Here is a 22193-nt window from a genome sequence, read left to right as displayed (position 1 = left end):
TTGTCTAATTAATTGAATTAAAGTCTGTCTGATTAAAAAAAAACAAAAACCATTTTCTTGTTGCAGAGCTGTCAGCCTGAAAGTACATTATGGAAAATATAGCAAGACAACTGTCCTTTTCAACCTGTTCAGGGTAATAATAGCTCTTATCAACCTGACATTCTAACAAATGTCCCATACTAAATGTCGAGTGAGATTTCTCGAGTGACAAGAAAAATAAAATGCCTCTTTTCCCTTGCAAAATACAGGGAAAGGGTTTGGGGTTTTTTAAAGGGTGAAAATTAGCAGGGTTTTTTTTAAAAAAAAATTCAAGCAAGCACAAAAATTGAGCATGAATTGCTTGTGATCTGCAATAAATGGGGAGGCTTGGGATGATAAAAAAGTGTTTTGCCTTACAAAAGTTCTCCCTCTTAAACCTGATTCAAACATATATTCATATGCCATTACATGTTCTCTGCTCAAAGTACTTATCTATAATTGTAGTGCTTAGCTGCTAATGTTAGGCCTGTGCACCAGCTCTGACTGAATCCTGGATCCCAAACCGAATCAGGCTGAATCAGGTAGATCGGTGACTTGGCTGAAGCAGGTTGAGGCAGCTCTAAATTGCCCCAGGTTTGGTCTATCCACCTGGAGATATCTGGGGCTGTCAAAAGGGGTGGCAGTCGAGTGCTGGGGAGACAGGGAGAAGGGGATGCAGTCTGGGTAGACTCCTCATTAGATGTTTAATTAAGGTTTAAGACTCTGATCAAACAGGGACTAATCTGCCTGTTGAGCAGGGGTTGGCAACCTAAGGCCCATGGGCCATTTAACCAGCCCATGGACCCCCTCAGTCGGCTCCCGTGCACCGCACTAAACCGGCATGGAGCAGAGTGGGGACTGCCTTCTGTGACACTGCCTGGCTTCCCATTGGCTGCAGGAAGCTCCTGCAGCCAATAGGAAGCTGCACATGCCTCCTCTGCACTGGAAGGAGCAATGGAAATAGCATTTGCGCATGCGCGTGAGCATGCACGCCAGCTCACCGCAGCATCTGCGGGACTGTGAACCGGCCCAAGCCACAAAAACTTTGCCGACCCCTGCTATTGAGTGTTCCATCTCAGAACTGCTGGGGTCCTTCTAGGAACAGAATAGAGTGAGACAAAGCACACAACCAAGCAAAACAAGATGTAGCTGGACCCCTTTGCCAGCATTCTTATACATTTCACGTTATGTTCTTCAGTTGGAGATAACACTTCCAGGTATTTCAAGCATCAAGAGATTAAAGTGAAAAGCACCTCTGAAGTAACAGATCAAGTTTCCCTGATGTTTATTGGATTGATGTTCTCGACTCCAAGCCAATTAAATCCCATTAGCACATGCGGCTAATTAAGTAATCAGTTGTTAGAACAACTGCCTTATGTTTGCTCAGAAGAAATCTGATTTAATGAAGTGAGGCACTTTGATTTGGGAGGAACCATCCTTTAAGAGTCACGATTTGCTTGTGCTGTGGTGACGTGCTTCAAGTCACAATGTAATGCAGATCTAGAGCAACACCTAGTGGTCACGATGGAACACAGCACATCAGGCATGCTGCTTGGAAATGCCACTCAGTGGCCTGTGGCCTCCTCCTTCATTGTCCCCACCCTCTTCCCCTCCAAGGGCCTCTTGCTGCATGTGTGCTGCTTGAAAGTATAAATTAGGCAAGAGACATGATGCTAGTTCTTCAAGAGCTACTGTTGCACTAGTAATCCCAAATTTATAATGTATTGTGATGTGCACAGACAGAGAAGAAACCTTGGAAAAGCAACATGTCACCTACAGTTCACAACAGAGAATAAAATAGCAGATCAGGGTTACTCACGAGATGGAAAAGAATACAACAGAAAGTGTGAACTTTGAATTGGTGAGACACTAATGGTGGGATGTGCCTGAACTGGAAAAAAGTGATATGGCTGTAGTCCATAAAACCTTGTCCCCATGCTCCTATTGCCAGGAAATTCTGGTGTGATGAACATGCGCACAGGGATTACCCTTTTACAGCCTTGTTGGAGGACAGGGTATTTAAAGCCTAGTTTTCCAGATTTTTCATTTTGTGGGAGTATATAAGATTAGAAGAGGAACTACACATCTACCCGAGCCATTGCTAAGCTGGTTATTGTGACGAAATTTTGTATGCAGCTAATGATTGCTGCCATATTTATTTATGTCATGAAAATTATATAATGCTTGATTGCAGAAAACCTCAAAGTAGTTACACCACTATACTGGTTGCATCACTATAAATGATAACTGCAAGAAAAGGCCCAAAGTTGAGACATATGAATTTTCTAGATTATATTCTATTTTAGGATTCCTGAAATGACACAAGCACAGTTAAGACAGAAAGAGTGAGAGACCAGGTGTTTTCTAGACATAAATTGTGAAGGTTTAGTTAGGCTGTAAGCAGTCAGGGAGGAAGTTCTTAACGGCACCCTTCAGGGTGTAAGTAAGTGCATATTAACAGTCGTAAATTTGGACTCCCATCAGGAGTTGTGTGCAGTTTTCACTTGGAAAGTGATGTCATTTCTATTTAGTTTACTATGTGGTACATCTTCCAAAACAGGTGTACCTCAAGATGGAGAGACTTCAGTCTTCTGCCTTAGAACAGCAATCCTGATACTTATCCATGAAAGCTACATCAAACCAATTTGGTTGACTGTATTGCTGGACAATGGATTATTTTAAAGAAAGGCATAACTGAAAAACCCACCACCACCTCTGGGTTTTTCACCATTCTTCCTTCCTTCTTAATCTATTATACCATGAACACTTAAGAACTTGAACTGGTCAAGAATGTGCTTCCCACTCCTTTTAAAACAGAATGAAGAATAATCTTTCAAAGAAACCATAGACTTTCTCAACCTTCTAAAAGCCATACACCTTATGATTCATTTATTTTCTTCTCTTTTGTTGTTACAAATGACTTTAATGATATTTCAAAATTCATTATAATGCCTTGAGTGCTTTTGCACATTGAATTAATCTTTTTTACTTGTCAGACCTTGGAATTTCTACTGGCTGGTGCTGTTACTGGTTTGGAATGTTCCACTCCATTCCTCTCCTACAGAAGAAAAAGAGAGAAGAGAATGCTCTTCTTGGGTGACATGATGATCACAGGAAAAGTGAGAGTTGCTAAATGCCATCAGGGTCATTTACCAGACCATATTGTTGCCAATTTTTTTCTGGCAGTGTCCCTGTGCCTTGTACATCTGCCTGAAAGGGAGAAACATGGCACATGGTGTTTCCCTGGCATAAAGATGAAGTAATAGTGAATAATTTAGCATCCCCTGCAACACTTCTGCATTTGAGGTAACTATCTGAAGGCCTAGGAGATCTGCTTGTGCAGGGGGCACAGTTGCCAGCACTAATGAGTCATGTCAGTGATTCAGATTGTACTAAGCACATGCATTTTCTACTGCCATCCATTCATTACTACTACTATTTGCAATTCACTTTGTGATTTTACCATTTTATCCTCAATAAAACCACAGTCTTCCACTGGATTATTATCATCTTTATCATCTTCACTTTCCTCTCAGTCACTCCAGGATGTCTTCCAGATTGGATTATTGCAATGTGCTCTATGTGGGGCTGCCCTTGAAGATGACTGAGAAACTTCATCTGAACCAAAATGTAGCAGCCACACTACTGGCTTGAGTTGCATTTAGAACTCGTGTAACTCCTGCTTAGGGTTAACATGGCAAATGGCAAAGATTGAATCGGATGCTTTAATTTAAAGATTTAACGGGAAGATTTTGCTATATTAGTTCCTTCAATCTTTTCTATTTTAATTTTCTTTTCTTTTTACCTTTTGCTTATCATTATTTGGCATATATTTTAATGTAAAGGCATATTTACATTCTTGTTTGGACAAGCCTACCCAAATATTTAGAAAGTTGAGATAATCTTAATCTGTTTTAGTATTGTAACTTCTGGAAGCACGGTTGTAATTTTGATTTTTTAAATTATTTTATCTTTTTGTAAATCTTTGAGGTTTGGTTTAATCCAAAGTTCTCCTGGTCCAATGACACCCCTGCCACGCTTGGGAAAGGTTCAGATGTGCTTCTGAGAATGTCTAAAGCTCACTCACCACTTTCCCTCCCTTTATTTTTCAATGGGAGGGGAAACAGACCAAAAGTGCTTTTAAAAAAATAGGTCTGCCAAGTTGAGCAAGGCTCTGGATAAGATGGTAAAAGGCATTGGGATCCCCACTACCATTACCTTAGGATTCCAGGCATTCTGATTCTCCCAGCCCCTAAAAAAGCACCCTTAGAATTTGAGGTGGTTGTATCAGACACATGCACATTTTTGTAATAAAGAATCCAGTGAAATATCCTGGTTTAAATTGTCATTATATGTTTTGTCAATTTCCAGCCCACCCTTGGTCTTCAAAAATGCCCTCAAGGTGGCTCACATGAAATCATAAGGATTATTAAATGCAATTATATGCCATTTAAACACAGAACAGAATGGAGGAATAAAAATAAAGTGGGTTGCTGTTTTCTTTTTCCAATAAAATTGTTACAAAGCCATGCAGCTTTGCTGAAATAGTGGCAATAAAGTCAAGTTTCAACATAATTGGACACTGAAAGCTCATGCAATCACTTGGATCTTTGAGAAGTAAAAAGGAACAGTAGCAAGTTCTTATATATTGCTGCAGTCCTTTAATCATCTTTCTCCTTTGCACCTTTTAGATGCTCCTTTCTCCCATATTGCAGGCGGAGGCAGGGGAGATGGATAGAGATGTGCTAAAAGCTAAGCTGTTTCTTTCTGCTCACTAGTTCGTTCAAAAACCAGCACCAGGCTTAGCCACCTTACCAAGCTCATCCAGTAGCTGTACCACAGTTACTGGTGCTCATTTGGATTGGAATGGCAAACTTTCTGCCATACCAGCACCCATGCCTCAAATTAAAAAGGGGTCCTCCCTTTTCTTTTAGGAACACTGCTTAACTTCTAAGGATCCTTGCTATCCAATCCCCATGTACACTCCTATATGTTGCCCTCCAAAAATGACAATGTGGGACAGATACCTGCCTGCTGTTTTGGCCTTGCAAGTCCCAAGGCCATGCTGACAGTGGCTGCTTAGAGTTGCAGTCTAAATAATTGCAGGGAACCAGTTTTGTGAAAGCTGGGCTAAGGTTGTTATTTATCCCTTGCTTCCACCAAATAGCAACGAAGCAGCCCCACCTAGAGACATAGGAAGTTGCCTTCTACAGAATCAGGCTGGTCCACCTAACTCTGCATTGTCTTTTTATATATATGAACATGGTGTAACGTTGGAAAATGTTGATTACTTCTCCTACCTGGGCAGTTATCTTTCGACAAGGGCCTGCATTTTGTTTACAAAGTTATTGTACTACCAACCTTACTGTATGCTTGTGAAACATGGACCACTCATAAATTCCATCTCCAACTCCTCGAAAGATTTTCACTGGTGTCTCCGAAATTTTTACACATCACTTGGGAAGACAGGCGAAACTAATACCAGTGTACTGGAAGAAACAGAGATCACCAGTGTTGAAGCAATGATTCTTCAACATTAACTTATTTGGACTGATCATGTAGTGTGGATGCCTGACAATCGTCTTCCAAAGCAGCTAATCTACTCTGAACTTAAAAATGGAAAGCGTAGTGCTGATGGTCAACAAAAGAGGTTTAAAGACTGTCTCAAGGCAATTTTTTAAAAATGTAGTATAAACACCAACAATTGGGAAACACTTGTCTGCGAGTGCTCCAATTGGAGAACAGCCTTTACTGAAGGTCTCATGGGCTTTGAAGACACTCAAACTCAGGACTCAAGGGAGAAACGTGCGAAGAGGAAGGCACGCTTGGCAAATCTACATTGTGATTAACTCTCACCTGGAAACCAATGTCCCCTCTGTGGAAGGACGTGTGGATCCAGAATTGCCTCCACAGTCACTTATGGACTCATTGTTAAAACTGTGTTTATGGAAGACAATCTTACTCAGCTACGAGTGATCGCAAAAGAAGAAGATATATATATGCTTTATTGGTTTTAAAAACTGTGTAACATAAGTAATGTACAGAAAATGAAAATGAAAATAAACAAAAATTCATTCATTCCATAGCTGGTGCTTGTTGTATGTAACATTTTGTAGTTGGATTCAACATGACCTCCGGTCCCCCCATTGTGGTTCCCAGATTACATTCTTTATCTGCACACTAAACTTTGTCTCCTCTAGGTTGTTTCAATTACATTAATTTTACAAGGTTCTCCTACTATTACATGCAGAAAGTCATTCCAGACCTGCCAACGGATTTATATTTTTGCAATGTTCTTTCAAATAAACTCTGTATACATCCCACTCTCTGTTGAATTTTTCATTGGTACCATCTTGGAACCTTGCTGATATTCTGGCTAGTTCTGCACATTCTCGCAATTTGTTTTGCCAGTCTAATTTGGATGGGATAGCTTCTCCTTTCCAAACTTTTGCAATTAAAATCTCAAAGAAATTAAACTCTGCCGTGTCTACACTGATGGGCAAGCAGTTCTCCAGGGTTACAGACAGGGAGCATCCCTAACCCTATCTTCAGATAACAGGGATTGAACCAGGGACCTTCTGCATATAACGCTGACACTGAGCTGTGGCCTACAGGTGATCATTTGGTTTTAAACTGGGCCTGTCCCACTCCTTTTGAATATAAAATAAGTTATGTGTGTCTTTCAGTGCAGCCTCCTTTGAGCTCAGGGTTGTGAGTTCTGGAGCCCCGTACAACCTGTATCTTGGGGCTAGGCATAGGGGATGGTCCATTTGCCTGCTGCCCTATACTCTCCATCTCTTCTCTTTTGTTTAATTGCCATTGCATCCCCCATGCTGCAACAGGTCCAGGCCAAAGCACATTCCCCCTACATCTTGCTCCAGAGTGCTGATTCTGCCCTATGGAGTCTCAGAGCTATGGTAAAGCAACATCATTCATGTGCAACCAGCCTGTCTCCCCTCCTCCTCACAATCACATTACTTGGTGCTTTGATCAGTGATTGGGTGTTTCCCCAGGAGCCAAAGAAGCCCACAACAAACAGAAGTGTGTGACCTTATTTCTGTAATTGGAAGCTGTTCAGAACTGTTTTTAATGCAGTGTTTTAATGTTGTGTTTCAGTGCTCAGTTGGAAGGCTCAAACAGTGCTGATTCAGTAGCCTTGTCAGATTCAAGGCATCATTTGATGAGACGGTCATCAAGTGAAGAGCATGCACTTGGGAACTCATGCACGTAGGAATTATCTTATGTGCTGTGCAAATGTCTATGAGATTTTGCCCAAAATGCTGTTTGTAAACTTAAGAAATCAATGCTAAGGCTGAGCTAAAACAGCTTCCCATTTTAAATTGATTTATTTTAAAGATGTATGCCTCCTCTCTTGGTCCTAACAAATAATGTATTCTGCAAACCTTTCATCACTGTTCAAAAGCATCCCCTTAACAAATTGGAACAATACCCATGTAAAGGTTCGTCTATTCATTTATACAACCATATTTTGCTCTGCCTCCTTGTGTCTTAATGTGCTTTGTTTTCCCTCCGTTACATTGTTACATAGACAAACCTATATGATCTTGATGTGATTACCATTTGTGATTTTAATGTATTTTTAGTATTGTTTTTTTAGTGCATATTTAATTTATGTGATTTTGATTTTCAACCGTTGGACGCAATCGTGCATAGGGATTAAAAGAATGGAATATAAATCTCTAAAGAAACAAACATATAAACAAATATAGCAATCCTAGGCAGGCATACCAACTCAGAGCAAGGACCATTGAGTTCAGTGTCCCAGACAGTGCTTTCTTTTTGTAAAATACAAGGTGCTGGTGGTACTCATAGCTTGATAAAAGTGCTGTTGGTGCCAGGACAAAATGGCTCACCTGTGTCTCTTTTAGAAACAGGATTACTTTCCATAGCAACCTTTGTTCATGTTGCACTTGCACTGTATTGACTGAAATTACAATCTACCCCCCCCGCCGCAATTCTTCCTAGAACTGTGAACTTCAGCTGAAAGCTCTTGTGTAAATTCAGGTAGAAATTCAGGTAGACAAAATGCTTCACGTTGCATTTTGTCAAGTTATGAACATGGCAAACCTGGAAATGTTTACTTCCGGCTTTGCGCATGCGCAGGAGAGATCTGCACGCTTCACGCATGTGCAGGAGCACTCTATCATGCCATGTGCACCCGCAGAAGCAGCGCTCTACTTACGGACTTTTCAGGGTGTGAATGGCACCACGGAATGGATCATGTCTGTAAGTAGAGGTACCACTGTACTCTGTAGACTTATGGGATTAATATGGAAGTTCCATCTACCTTGTCTTTCCTCAGATTTACACAGGTGTGGTTTTTTTAAAATCCATCTTTATTCCAAACAGTGGGACATCTATTCAATCACACAAATGTCACATTCTACATAGTATCCATTATATAAAATGACATTTGGTTTGGAGCAATACTTTACAAGCCTTACTGCAACTCCTTAATACAAAAACCCTCATTCACAGCTTTAGGGTTTCAGGGTATGTCCTCTGCCTATTTGGACGAGATTCAAACAACATTCTAGCTCTCCAAAGATTTTGTATCTGTGAGTCCAGTGTTGAGCATATCTCACACTACTTACTATGATGCCCCCAGGTGCCAATTTATCACCTGTATCCTCTGCTCCTTTTGTGTGCATGCACACTTCTTCAGATACACTGAAACAGAAGTCACCATAAGGGTGGTAGGAGATGGATGATTGACTCAATGGCTATGGTAAACCTGTCAATCACCCATCTCCTACTACCCTCCTGAGGAAAACCCCACCCCACCCTCCCACTATATATAAGGGTCTGGTGACTTCTGTTTCAGTGTATCTGAAGAAGTGTGGATGCACACACTTAGTTGGTCTCTAAGGTGCTACTGGACAATTTTTTAAATTTTATTGTTATATATTTCGACTGCGTCAGACCAACACGGCTACCTACCTGAATACTGAGATAAGTCAACCAAGGATCTGACTCAGTTTAATGCTGCTGAATGGTGTGGGGGGGGGAGTTTAAGGAATGCATTCAGAGCCACATAATAACTAGAGATCTATTTGTTCTCATAGAGTTAGATAGTTAAAGCTGTCACTTCGGGACTATCACATTATTGTCTGGAAAATTCCCACTGGACCAACACATGAGAGACACATTGTTTTCTGGTAATCATTCAAAGATAGAAACTATCACACCTGGTGAAGCTGTTGCTAGGGTCAAAAGCAGCAACTGTGAGTTTTCCAAATGGTTAATTTTTTGTTGTATTGAATCATCACATATCTTCCTTATTCCATCTTATTAAAGTGATAGGATTCCAACAGATTGAGAATTGTTCTCAATGTGACTGCCTGGCTCCACTTATTCTATCCACCTCTATGTAGCGGTTTGGAATATCATGTTACACCCAGGGACACGGGTGGCATTGTGGTCTAAACCACTGAGCCTCTCAGGCTTGTTGATCAGAAGGTCAGTGGTTCGAATCCACGTGGCATGGTGAGCTTCCATTGCTCTGTCCCAGCTTCTGCCAACCTAGCAGTTCAAAAGCATGCCAGTGCAAGAAGATAAATAGGTACCGCTGCAGCAGGAAGGTAAACGGCGTTTCCGTGTGCTCTGGCTTTTGTTGCACCAGAAGTGGTTTAGTCATGCTGGCCACATGACCCGGAAATCTGTGTGTGGACAAATGCTCCATCGGCTTGAAAGCGAGATGAGTGCCACACCACATAGTCACCTTTGACTGGGGTCCAGGGGTCCTTACCTTTTCTTTTTTAAAAACTATGTGCATTGAAGGGAAACAATAAATAAAACCTTGAACTTGGGGCAAAAGAGAGAGAGCAGTAGTGAGTTATTTGTATTGATCGGAAGATATTTGCATTTACTTTGCAATAAATACTGTGCAGTGAAACATACGGCTCCTCTGTGTTTTAATTAAATCGTCTAAAAGGCAAACTTCAGATCAAGCAATCTATTTAATAGTTAAATTCTCCTGCATAAGAGATCTTCTCCTACACACACACACACACCAGAAGCTCACACTCTCAGTGTGTCTGGGAAGCATGCAGTATTAGTCATCAATGCACTTAGATACTCTACTTTGGCACCATCCTGAATAACTGCAGGTATGCAATAAGTGAAGAGGATTTGTCTTCAGGATTCAGGTTAGACGATCCAGGACTTTTAGTGCTTCACTTGGAAGAAAGATGCTCTCCCCAGCACAATGTCAATGACAGGCTGCATGAGCTGCATATTAATGTACTGCTGAACACTGCCAGTTTTCTCAGAGGCTCTTTTGTGAATAGAAGAGACTACACTGTCAGACAGGTGGGGAAATGCAGCTACTATATTGCCAGTAACATGTTAAGATCATCAACGTTTCCTTGATGAGAAAGGCTTCGCCATACATAGCACTATTTCAGCTGAGAGCTCAATCCCCAACAAAGTATGAGGAAAGCCAACAGAGAAAACAGAAGACGCTTCTTCACTCTTTGACTAATGTGGATGAATGAAGGGGTGAGATCTAAGAAGGCATTGCCAAAGAGGATTTTGCATTCCATTTTCTTCCTGAGGAATACACAGACAGAACTAAACATGGGTTACAATGCACCTTGACTGTTTTTGCTCTTCTGCTTTAGGCATCAAAATGCACATCTACTCAAAAGTAATCCTCACTGAGTTCAATGTGACTCACATACCAGAAGATTTGCAGCATAAGAAGCACAATTGAAGGCCTAGTTCTCAATGGCTAAGTTACCATTACTAGGAAGCAGGTTCTTTCCTCAAGTTATTCCCTATGCTTCAACCCACATAAGTGAAAGTTAGACATTTGCAGAGATGGAGAAGAATTCAAGCATCAAGTGCACTGGAATTTTGAGGATAAGAACAGATCAGCAACCTCCAAATCATGACCCCATCTTCACTGCCAAGGAACCCAGGATGTGGCTATGTGTGCATGGCTTCAGAAACACAAATGTGTGCCCATGCACAGAGCATTATTAATGTTCCTTGCAAATACAAGGCTTCCCTCCATGCATACACACACACCTGTCATAACAGCAGATATTTTGCTGGTTGAGAATAAGTGGTTTCAGAGTTTGTTAAAAGAGGCACAATGCTTTTTATGCGGCTTTAGCCTGTGAGTGACATTTCATTCATTCATTCACAAAGTGCACAGGGCTAAAACAATAATAATAATAATAATAATAATAATAATAATAATAATAATAAATTTTATTTATATCCCGCCCTCCCCAGCCGAAGCTGGGCTCAGGGCGGCTAACAACAATCAAATAACCAAGTAATTGAATAATCACACATTCTAAAATATTTCATTATAAAAATTAATTAAAATCAAATTGATGGCAACCAAAGTACTGTGCAGGTTGCCAGAGGAGGGAGTCAGGCTGCGCCCTGACCAAAGGCCTGGTGGAACAACTCTGTCTTGCAGGCCCTGCGGAAAGATGTCAGGTCCCGCAGGGCCCTAGTCTCTTGTGACAGAGCATTCCACCAGATTGGAGCCACAGCCGAGAAGGCCCTGGCTCTAGTTAAGGCCAGCCTAACCTCTCTGAGGCCTGGGACCTTGAGGATGTTTTTATTTACAGACCGTAGGTTTCTCTGTGGGGCATACCAGGAGAGGCGGTCCCGTAGGTACGAGGGTCCTAGGCCGTATAGGGCTTTAAAGGTTAAAACCAGCACCTTAAACTTGATCCTATACTCCACCGGGAGCCAGTGCAGGTGGTATAGCACCGGGTGAATGTGATCTCGCAGCGAGGACCCCGTAAGGAGTCTCGCTGCGGCATTCTGTACCCGCTGGAGTTTCTGGGTCAGTCTCAAGGGCAGCCCCACGTAGAGCGAGTTACAATAATCCAGTCTGGAGGTGACCGTCGCATGGATCACAGTGGCTAGGTCAGGGCGAGAGAGATAAGGGGCCAACTGCTTAGCTTGGCGGAGATGAAAAAATGCCGCCTTTGTTATAGCTGTAATCTGCGCCTCCATAGAGAGGGAGGTATCGAAGATTACACCCAGACTCTTAACGGACGGTGCTGGCACCAATTGCGCCCCCGCAAGAGATGGGAGTTGCCCCCTCGATCCCATATCGTCCCGCCCCAGCCAGAGGACCTCTGTCTTCGCAGGATTTAACTTCAACCGGCTCCCACGTAACCATCCAGCCACAGCTTCCAGACATCTGGTCAGTGTGTCTGGGGCCGAGTCAGGATGGCCATCCATCAACAGATAGAGTTGGGTGTCATCAGCATACTGATGGCAACCCAGCCCAAAACTCCGGACAAGCTGGGCGAGGGGGCGCATAAAGATGTTAAAAAGCATCGGGGAGAGAATCGCACCCTGAGGCACTCCACACACCAAGGAGTGGCGCGATGACAATTCCCCCCCAAGCGCCACCCTTTGTCCCCGACCAGAGAGAAACGAGCGCAGCCATTGAAGGACTGTGCCCTGGATCCCCACGTCGGCAAGGCGGTGGTCCAGGAGTTCATGATCGACCATGTCAAAGGCTGCTGACAGATCTAGAAGAATCAGCAGCCCCGACCCACCTCGATCCAGCTGCCTGCGGAGATCATCTGTTAGGGCGACCAGAGCCGTCTCGGTCCCATGACCAGCGCGGAAGCCGGACTGGAATGGATCCAGAGCAGATGTTTCATCCAGAAACCTACCAAGCTGTTCAGCAACCACTCTCTCAATCACCTTACCCAGGAATGGAAGATTCGAGACCGGGCGGTAATTGGATAGATCTAAGGGATCTAATGATGTTTTCTTTAAGAGCGGACGCACCACCGCCTCCTTCAGTTCCCCTGGGAACATGTGACAATCACCTCCAGCTAGCATGGGCAATGATAAGGAGAAATGGGAGTTGATCCAGCAACATCTGGAGGGCCACCAGTCCCGTCCCCCCCCCGCCACATTACTGGCCTAGTCACAAACTTAACAGGAGTAACTAGAGGGCAAATGCAACACAGCACTGCTTTGCATTTATGTGGTGTTGGTAACAACAACAACAGCAACAACCCTATTCTACTGGGTTGCCTTGCAATTCGCAAATAGCGGTACAAGTCTCATAAACCTTAATAGGGGTTGTGCATTGGAACTTTACAACATCTTCAACCAACCAAAAGGAGAAAATAATTTGTATTTTTTACAAAGTGAAGGAGACTTTTAGTCTCTTAAAATCAACTTGCAAATGCCAACTTCTTATGAGCAAGGGAGGGGATGGGTAGTTACCTTTCTCCTCTGTCACTGTTCTCAGGACTGGGAAAAGCTGCTTATTCTATAAAGCTGATTGCCAGGGAATCCTGGTTTTGTGAGTACTTTTATGGTTTCTGAGGACTAACCTCCTACAGAATGAGGGCACAAGGTTATCCAATAAATGTCAGTGGCAAAGGAGAAAATAAAAGCATGCACACCTCTGTACTGGGTTGGTTATAAGGTTCTTTGATGAACTTCTGCATTATATCCAACTTAGGGACTTCAGTAGTTGTTGCCCTATTCTCCAACCATATGACTGACAATTGCGGGACCAGGAACGGCTGTGAAGATGTCATGGCTGACTTCCTACTATTGGTATTTGGGCTTTTGGTATTTCCATAGATTTGCTTGTTGTCGTACTTCACATCCCCTTACCAAGAATACAGGCACTATCCTAAGACATGGCCTAGATATACATGAAGCTACTGCTGTGCTGAATCTAAGCAAGCCTGGATCTAGTTAGTACCTGGATAGATGACTCCTTGGGAACCAGACTTGGGTTCCATGATGGAAAAAAATGGAATATGAATGTCAGAATATAAATGAAAATGTAATGGATTGACCTTTGCATATGTAGGGTTGGTATGCATCACCGAGTTTCTGCCTTTTCTGGCATTCCAGACCACATTGACTCAGCCTATACATGCCCAGACTGTATGGTGTGGATACTACATTTTTGCTCTGTGAGCAGAGGGGGCCTTCCATTCATGGAGCTTATGTGTGCAGGGCCTTCAAAGTTATGCTGAACTTTCCAGCGTCTGCCGGCCACCATCACCGGCCACCAATATACATGTTAATGTAATATGTGAAAGAAGAACACTGGTATAAAAGAGGCAATTATGGTTAAAGATTCCTGCAAAGTAGCCTTGAAATTCAAGCATCACAAAAATAGTCTCTTCCAAAAAGCTGGCACAAGAGGCAAAGAACACACAGTATTCACCATCTGGTTTCCAAAGTCTGTATTTAGTACAGTTTATCCTCATATTGAGCTTCTTCTAACACAGCTTAATAATACAGAAAACTTTTCCTGAGCTACCTTCAGCTTCTGACTTAAGTAGACTTTATAGTGTTTAGTTTCATCCTCTGGCTGACTGCATAATAATGAACAAGTCTTTCCAAAATACAGAGGTCTGGAGAGATTAAGAGGGAAGGAGTATGAAGCCTGATTTTAGGTATGTGACTTCAAGCAATTCCTATGAACCGCAGTGATGCTTATTTCCATACAGCATAGCATTCCATACAGGTCACTGTTATGCTGTTGCTACTTCTGTACTCTAAGAAGTTAAACACATAGGCAATTTTCTGCAAATGAACTCTCTAAAATGTTTCAATGGAAAAGCATTTTTTTTAAAAAAAATCCTGGGTTCAAGAAGTAATTATGTTTAAACAACCTCAACAACAGCACATTTACAAATTACATAAACACTGTTAACAGATGATTGAACACATTTATATTTTCACTTGGGTCAAATGAACTACTGATATTACCAACTCATCCTTGTTATTTAAGACTGTTGGATTTAAAAGGGCTTGCTCCCAGGTAAGCAAATAAGTCTAGGATTGCTGCCTTAGGCATCTATCACACTGATACAGGTGGCAATCATTTTAGGCTTGTGCAATTGACATGTGATAGCTAACGTGAGGATCCTTTTGGACCCAGAAGGTGGAATAAGGAGGTGGGGGAGAGCAGAATGGGGTGGGGTGCACTTATATACACTCCACCGACACACACTGGGGCCAGGAATGGAACCCCCATGCAAAATGATCGCCACCTGTATACTGCTTAATATTTGAAAATTTCAAAGGAGTGTCCCAAACCCCATATGATAATAAAAAAACAAATAAAAATGATACAATACATAGTAGTAATATAAATTCCTCCAGGGTCACCCACAAAAAGAAACACAACAAACAATAGCAATGATCCAGGAATGCTTGAGCAAACAGAAAATACTTTGATGTGTGCCAAAAACATATAGTAGTAAGTGCATGCCTTAGTTTTAAAGGGAAGTAATTTCTCAAGACAGATGCCACCACAATAAAGGCCCTACTTCGAGTGGCCTCGGGTTTAATTTCAGGAGAGTGTGGCAACACCAGCAGGGCCTCTGAAAATCTCAGTGACCCAGAATGCTGTTGTGCATACTGTATCTAGAACCTAAGTAAGTAATTTCTAAGTAATTAAACCACACCTCAGAGGTTATTCATTGTTCCTCATATCTGATCACAGTCAGATTCATTGGTCATGGATGGGCCCACATTCTGCTTTGACAGTAGTGCTACACTTTTCAAGAAGCTGGCAAAGCAACATTGTTTGAATGAACATAAGGGCATAGTAAAGACCAGTCTGCCCCCATCTATCAGCCAGAAAAGAAGCAGTTTTTCCAATGTTTGCTTTTCTCTTTCCTCCCCATCCCCTTTTCATTTTGTAGCTCATCTATTAGACTGTGAGTCTTCAGGCAGGTCTGTCTTATTTTTAATGCATGTACGGTGGTTAGAAAATTGTAGGTGCTTTATCAGTTTTAAATGATCATTATTTATTATTTTCTTAAAATGGAATTCTGCAAGAGCAAGGATGATTGCTTTTACTTCCTTAAAATAACCATAATTTGAATGCGTACAACTCCAATGAGAGCATCCCATGTTTCAGCTTCGCTGCCATTACTCATTAGAATCATGAAATACTGTTTGATGAATAGCTATTAGCCTATTCAATAAATTTTCCTCACTGTACATCATTTTAGAAGCTTAGAGTTTCAAAGCATTCTTGCAACCAAACCCATCTACTAATATTGCAATGACCCAAAACACCAAGAATGAGTAGATGAGAAAGTGGTGAAACTACCACCAAATTATAAATAAGGTTTTGTTTCTATTTTATAAAGCAACGGTGTTTACTTGGGACCCTTTTCACTTTTAAAAAACTTATCTGGTATGTGCTACATGATCTTCATGTGCACATTTCTTAAGGAAGTGTCTTGCTGAACCAGGCAATGGTCCACTTTGTCTTGCATCCCTTGCAAGAATCCCAGTAACCACAAACTGCTAGATATTGCATGTGGGTTTACATTCTGCCATCCCTAGCATAGAGAACCATTGTTACCATTGACAAGATGACTTGGACTAGTCAACGAGACAGTTTTAGAGCAGAGCAAACAAACAGTGCTAGAGTTAGGCATTTTACACCTGATGTGAAAGGTCCAGGTCACACCCTTTGCTTTGGGCAGGTGCTAATAAATTCAGATGGGGGTGGCTAACTTTTGGCTCTCCAGATGTTGTGGGATTTCAGCTGCTTCAGCTTCACCCAGCCTGACCTATAGTCCGGGATGATTGGAGCTGTACTGATCTAAGGCATCACTGATTTAAGAAATACAAAAAAAAAGAATGATGGTTTCCTTTTGAAATCTGATGCTTGAAGCAACTGCTTCTTGGTAAAACTGACCAGAAAAAGTTTTAAAAGGTGTAAATGCATAGGTCCAAAAGTCTCTTCAGGAGCCAATTAGAGCAAAACGGACATGCACTTCATAAAGGACAAACAGCAAAAAGGTGCTCTAAGTTCAGAGAGCTCAAAGGGGGTTTAACGAACTAGGTACCTAGGTCACCGGGATGGTGTCCTTATGAGACTGCTGTTTCAAGGAGTGGGAAGATTACATTCAGGCTCTTTAATAAGCTTTATCCTAGGCATCTGCTGAAGGAAAGAAACATGAATAAGTTGGCTGTTCTGAAATGAGCAGAAAGTTATGAGTGGAATTAAATAATGCTATATGCAATAAAAACAATTTCCCAGTGGTTCTTATTTTAACACCCATTTTTTCCCATTGGCAACCACACCATCTGCATAATTTGATTCACTACAAGGGAATTTTATTGTCAAAAAAAGATGAGCACAGTGACTTTAGGTGTCACTCCTTCGACTATCACAGCTGTTCTGTTTGTCATCAATTCCACCACCATCACTTCCATGGGACATACTATTCCATACTAACAAGACATAACTAACCACTCGGCTGTACGCATCATCCTCAGCCCACACAATTTGTGCTTTTGGTAGATCAATGTTTGTTTGTTTCCTATTTAGCATTCCAAGATGACCTTGCCAGTTGTCATCCCAGCATGTTTCAGAGGAAAGGAAGAATTCATGTGTAAAGTGCCTAGGGTTTTCCGATGTGGAGCAAGAGTCATAGGGCCTGGAGGGCTAAATGATTTCAGCAGCAAAAGGAACAACTGAGTGATCATACCTTACTCAAGGAGGAAGAAGCAAACTTTTTTAAAAAATGTTAACCACATTTCTTAAAATGTTTGGATAATATGTTTTCAGATTTCCATTTTGCCTACATCTTTGCTGAGGACTGTTCACTGCAGTATCACTTTACTTTGGTTTGTGCCATCTCAGAGACTTTCCCATAGCAACACAATGACAAGTACCAGCGTATAGAAAGGTGTACTTTTACATAATACTTGAAGCAATATACCCACAGAATGAACTGTGGTATCTTCTGCACTGTTGAAATGGGGGGAAAACATACACACTTGAAAAAGAAAATCCATACCTATAATAAACCAAGCGAAACACTCTCTGAGACCATATACATGTTTCTATTTGACTTCCAAAAATGCTCCTGGAATTTCCTAAATCAGCTAGTTTGCCACAGAATATGTCAGTACCACCTTTTTTATTGGCTGAGGTGTAGTTCTGCAATACAGTCTAGCTCTGTTGGATTTTAAAGGATAATTGAGTAGGTGTGGGGGGGGGGGGACGACATCAACATTTAAATGTACCAACACAGTTTTGTTGGGTTTTAATGCTACATTCTCATTGGCACATTACTCTGGAGTAAGTCTCATTGAACTTAGCAAGCCCTGCTTCCAAGTTAATATGGATGCTATCTGACAGTGAGTTATGAATGTCTAGATTTGAAATCCTATCCAGTATGACTTTCAGATAACTTACACCGATTTGAAATCCAGGTTGAAAATGGAAATAATGCAGTGTTACAAATTGTTTTTTTAAGAGGCACCTAACAAATACCAACGGGTAGACAGCATTGCAGGACAGAAATGCTTCTCACTTTCATATGACAATTTCATGCAATTTGGTCCAGCTACAAATGACAGCATCATCTATTCACCTCTTTAGCAACTCAATGATTGCCTCATGTCAAGTAGAAAGTCTTTCCAAACTCCTGCTGAGGACAGCTCAGCAAGTAAAACCTCAGTAAGTAAAAGCAGAAGACTGTCTCTTGTTACCTCTCTGCACCTTTAGATTTGATATCCTCAGGGTATCCCATGCAACATCAGTTTCCTCCATCACCTTAGATCTTTGTATCTCAAAAGACACTGTTTCGAAGATGTATGTAAAGTGTTTTCAAACCCGGAAAATGAATACCGTCACGAAGCATTTGCAATCCTTGTGTTGCATGGAAGGACAGGCAGTTTGTAGAAGAAATGCCAAAGCAAAACAAATCTAAAGTAAATGTCATCTTAAGTAGAGAGAGATTGGAATGTCATATTTCAGAGCAGTAACACGAATGGCAGGCTGGCATATTGTTTTCAGGAGATGAAAAGGAAAATGCATCTGGGTTTACCTTACCTTCTTTAAACACCTCCCCCTCTTCAATCTATTTTCTGCAAAAACAATCACTAAACCTTCAAGGAGAAAGTGACAGGCAAGCCACACACACACACACACACACACACGGCATCACTAGGCACTTTGATTTGTGCTGTGACAGAGCCTTTTTATTAAGTTTTCAGTTTAACTGTACCACAGCCTTTAAGGAAATAAAACTCTCTTTATTGAACATATTAAATAAAAAGGCAATCAAGTAGTTTTGCCTTTATTGATAGGTTAAGTATCAAATATCACCATTTAAACATTATATGTATATAGACTTGCATAAAAAGATCGCTGGTGACATGATGCAACCTCTGCCTTTTCCTAACTGTATACATCTCACATCCAATGAGTGTCTCAAACCGCATCCAATAATTCACATGTATGCACTAAGATGGAGCAAGATATTCCCAGCAAGCCCTCTTGGGAACCGTTACTCCTGTATTTACAGAAGGTTCCTCAGCCTCTTGAAAAACCAATGTGATGTCAGTGTGGCAATCAAAATACTCCGGTGAAGGAGTCCTTTCGTGTCACTCCACTGCAATCACATTTCACTCTGAAAGACTAATTGCAAGGTGGAAAAGGCTAAGAGAATCTCAGATCCTTCACTTCAACACCTGTACATGAAGCAAGGATGAACATGAAAGCTATACCACCAGACTCAGGGAAACAATCTGTCACAGTAAACCACAGTGGTCCAAGTGTTGCTTTAGATGTATATATGCATCTCACCTTTGCACAAACATTGAAAGGGTCTAGGAAAATCAGATGTGGCTAACATACTGACCAGGCAAGAAAAAGAAAGACAGCCTATGAGGATAAATCTGTGTACCCAAGTCCCACCAGCGACACAGACATCACAGAGAAACTTTATATAAGAAGCAGCAGCTCACAAACCCTGACTAATTCCCATTTTGCTATCAATCTACGCTAGCCAAGAGTAGCAGGAGCAGCTTTCTGAACCCACATATCCATCATTTCAGCTGAGCAGGCAGAAATGCACAGAGGAGGAAGGGGTAAAAAAGCAACCCCAGTACTAGCTAAGGGAACACAAGGACTCAAATCCAAGTTAATGCCTCAGTAGAGGTAGGCTATAGGAAGGTAGGCTATTAGTGTATACTATACACTAATTTTTCCACAAGCCACAGAAATCCTCTAAAACAAGCTTTCAAAATGCATTTTCAAAACATTGTACATCAGCAGTATTCAAGATTCTTTGAAAGGTGCTATCCTGCCCAGCAAAGAAAGAGCAAAGGAGTTGTAAAAGACAAGCACTTGAACCTAGAGGCAACTCCAGCATGGCATTAGGCACTGTCTCTATATACCCAAATCTCTTTTTCAACCATGGAAAAAATCTCATAGAACAGAAAGAAAAAGGAAGGAAGGAAAAGGTGGCAACACCTCTCGACTTACCTTTCTGGTAGTTCCCCCTGTTAATAAAACTTCTCCAAGGGCAATTAAAATTCCTCCAGCTGTACCCGAAGTCACACAGGAGCACAAAAATTAGTTTTCAGATGGTCCATCATTTCCTGATCATCCAACCCTGGGGAGGGGAGGGAGAGAAAAGGTGTCCAAGAGACTTTGCCAAAAGTAAGTCCAGAATTCAAACACTATGGGGGGGGGGGAGGAATCAGTGATAGAAATTCCCCCTCTGCACGATACACCTTGCTCCTTGCTCACCAAAACTGTATAGCAAAACTGTCAGTGGTAAGCCTCCAATAGCGGCTGTGTATGCTGCAGATGGTACGTCTCACTGTTACCTTCCCAGATGGGTAGAGGTTTCAAAGAACGGCAAATGCAGGCAGCCCCCCACCCCCTCAAAAAAGCCAGGTGGACTGCCAGCCACTCACTCACGCTGTCTAATTAATCAAGAGAGGGACGGATTGGTCACCAGAGGCACCTCCTGCCAGGGTGCACGGGATTATGGCAAGGTTATTAATCTTGCTTTGCTGCATCCCCCCTCCACCCCCTACATCCAGCAGCCTGCATTGAGATGATTGCCAGCTCTGTCTCTGTCCCTGTTCTACTGCATTTTGCTCAGCCCTCCCTTGCTGCAAGTGAAACACAGTGGAGAGAGGAATACTAATAAGGTGGTTAGCTACAGTTTCTTCAAGGCATTCTACGTAGTCTGTGTGCCTCTCTCTCTCTCTCTCTCTCTCTCTCTCTCTCTCTCTCTGTGTGTGTGTGTGTGTGTGTGTGTGTGTGTGTGTGCACAAGTGTGTGAGGAAGAGAGCAGGTCTGTGCCTGCATGTTTTCTAGGGGAGGGGGGAGCACTCTGTGAATTCATTTGCACTTGCTCCATGAAGGCAGCTTCCACATTTGGCAAAGGAAGAATTTATTTGGATTACTTCTGTTAAGGAAGATCAGAGGCAGGGATCTTATTTGATAGATGATATAAAGGAGAGTGAGTGCTCAATTCCCTGGAAGCCTACAGCCATGCCTTGGCAGTTAAGAGAGAAAGAAATGTTCACTGAAAGAGAGAAGAATTAAGTAAATAAGGCTCTGAAGATTCTGGGGCAATCTTTAAGGTCTGCTGGCTCCACACCTGAAGCACTACGTGGAAATGGCCATTCAGTGCTGTGCTTGAAATCATATCTCTATCTATCTATATCTATCATCTATCTATCTATCTATCTATCTATCTATCTATCTATCTATCTATCTATCTATCATCTATCTATCTATCTATCATCTATCTATCTATCATCTACCTTTTCAGATGACTATGTCCTTAGGAAAGAAATTAGAAATCTCACCTGGGGTTTTTTTTTGGGGGGGGGTGTCTGGGGGTGTGAGGTTGGAGAAAGAGTGAAAAACTGCACCAAGACTAGTCAAAACTTGGTGCAGTTTCCTCTATTCCACAGCCCAGTTTCATTCTCAGCTGTTTTCCCTCAGTGTCAATGGGATATTTGCTTCTACTCTTTCCTCCCCCAATTCCATAAAAGAAAACCAGGAATGTGAATGTGAAGTTCTTCATACAATGCCTTGGCTTTAATGAGATGCCTTGGAGCCAAGAGGAGAGAGTAAAAGGTTGGCTGAGCAGTGGCTGTCCCCACCAGTGCATTCATCTTTGATCATCCATGTACAAATTCATGTATAGAGCTGCACTCAGCGGAATTTGTTCCCTCAGAATATCGAAGCCACTACTGCTTGTGCCAAGCTTTGCTCGGCGTTTGAGCAGGTAAATTATTCTTGGCTGCAATCCCAGATCTATCCAGCAGATGCTGCTAGATATGACTCAGTCAAGAGCCACAAGAGGAGAAACTTATGACAAACAAGCATACACATACTTCAGGGA

The 22193-nt window shown here is 41.9% G+C and overlaps 1 protein-coding gene across 3 annotated transcripts in view; it reads right to left on the bottom strand.

The window, feature by feature from the left end:
- Positions 1-21071, bottom strand: part of LRRC4C (leucine rich repeat containing 4C) — a 614900-nt gene extending 593829 nt beyond the window's left edge. For 2 of the 3 annotated variants that reach the window (XM_083464156.1, XM_083464158.1), the window contains exon 1: positions 20309-21070. The gene's annotated coding sequence lies outside the window, so the exon portion shown is untranslated. Of the gene's footprint in view, positions 1-20308 lie in introns of all 3 variants that reach the window. The other variant, XM_083464159.1, reaches the window with a different exon arrangement.
- Between the last annotated feature and the right edge of the window lie 1122 nt (positions 21072-22193).

The sequence above is a fragment of the Podarcis liolepis genome, assembly GCF_965112155.1.
Source record: "Podarcis liolepis genome assembly, chromosome: 1".
Classification (NCBI taxonomy): Eukaryota; Metazoa; Chordata; class Lepidosauria; order Squamata; family Lacertidae; genus Podarcis; species Podarcis liolepis.
The sequence above is the reverse complement of the archived record's forward strand: the minus strand, read 5'-3'. Positions and strand labels throughout refer to the sequence as shown.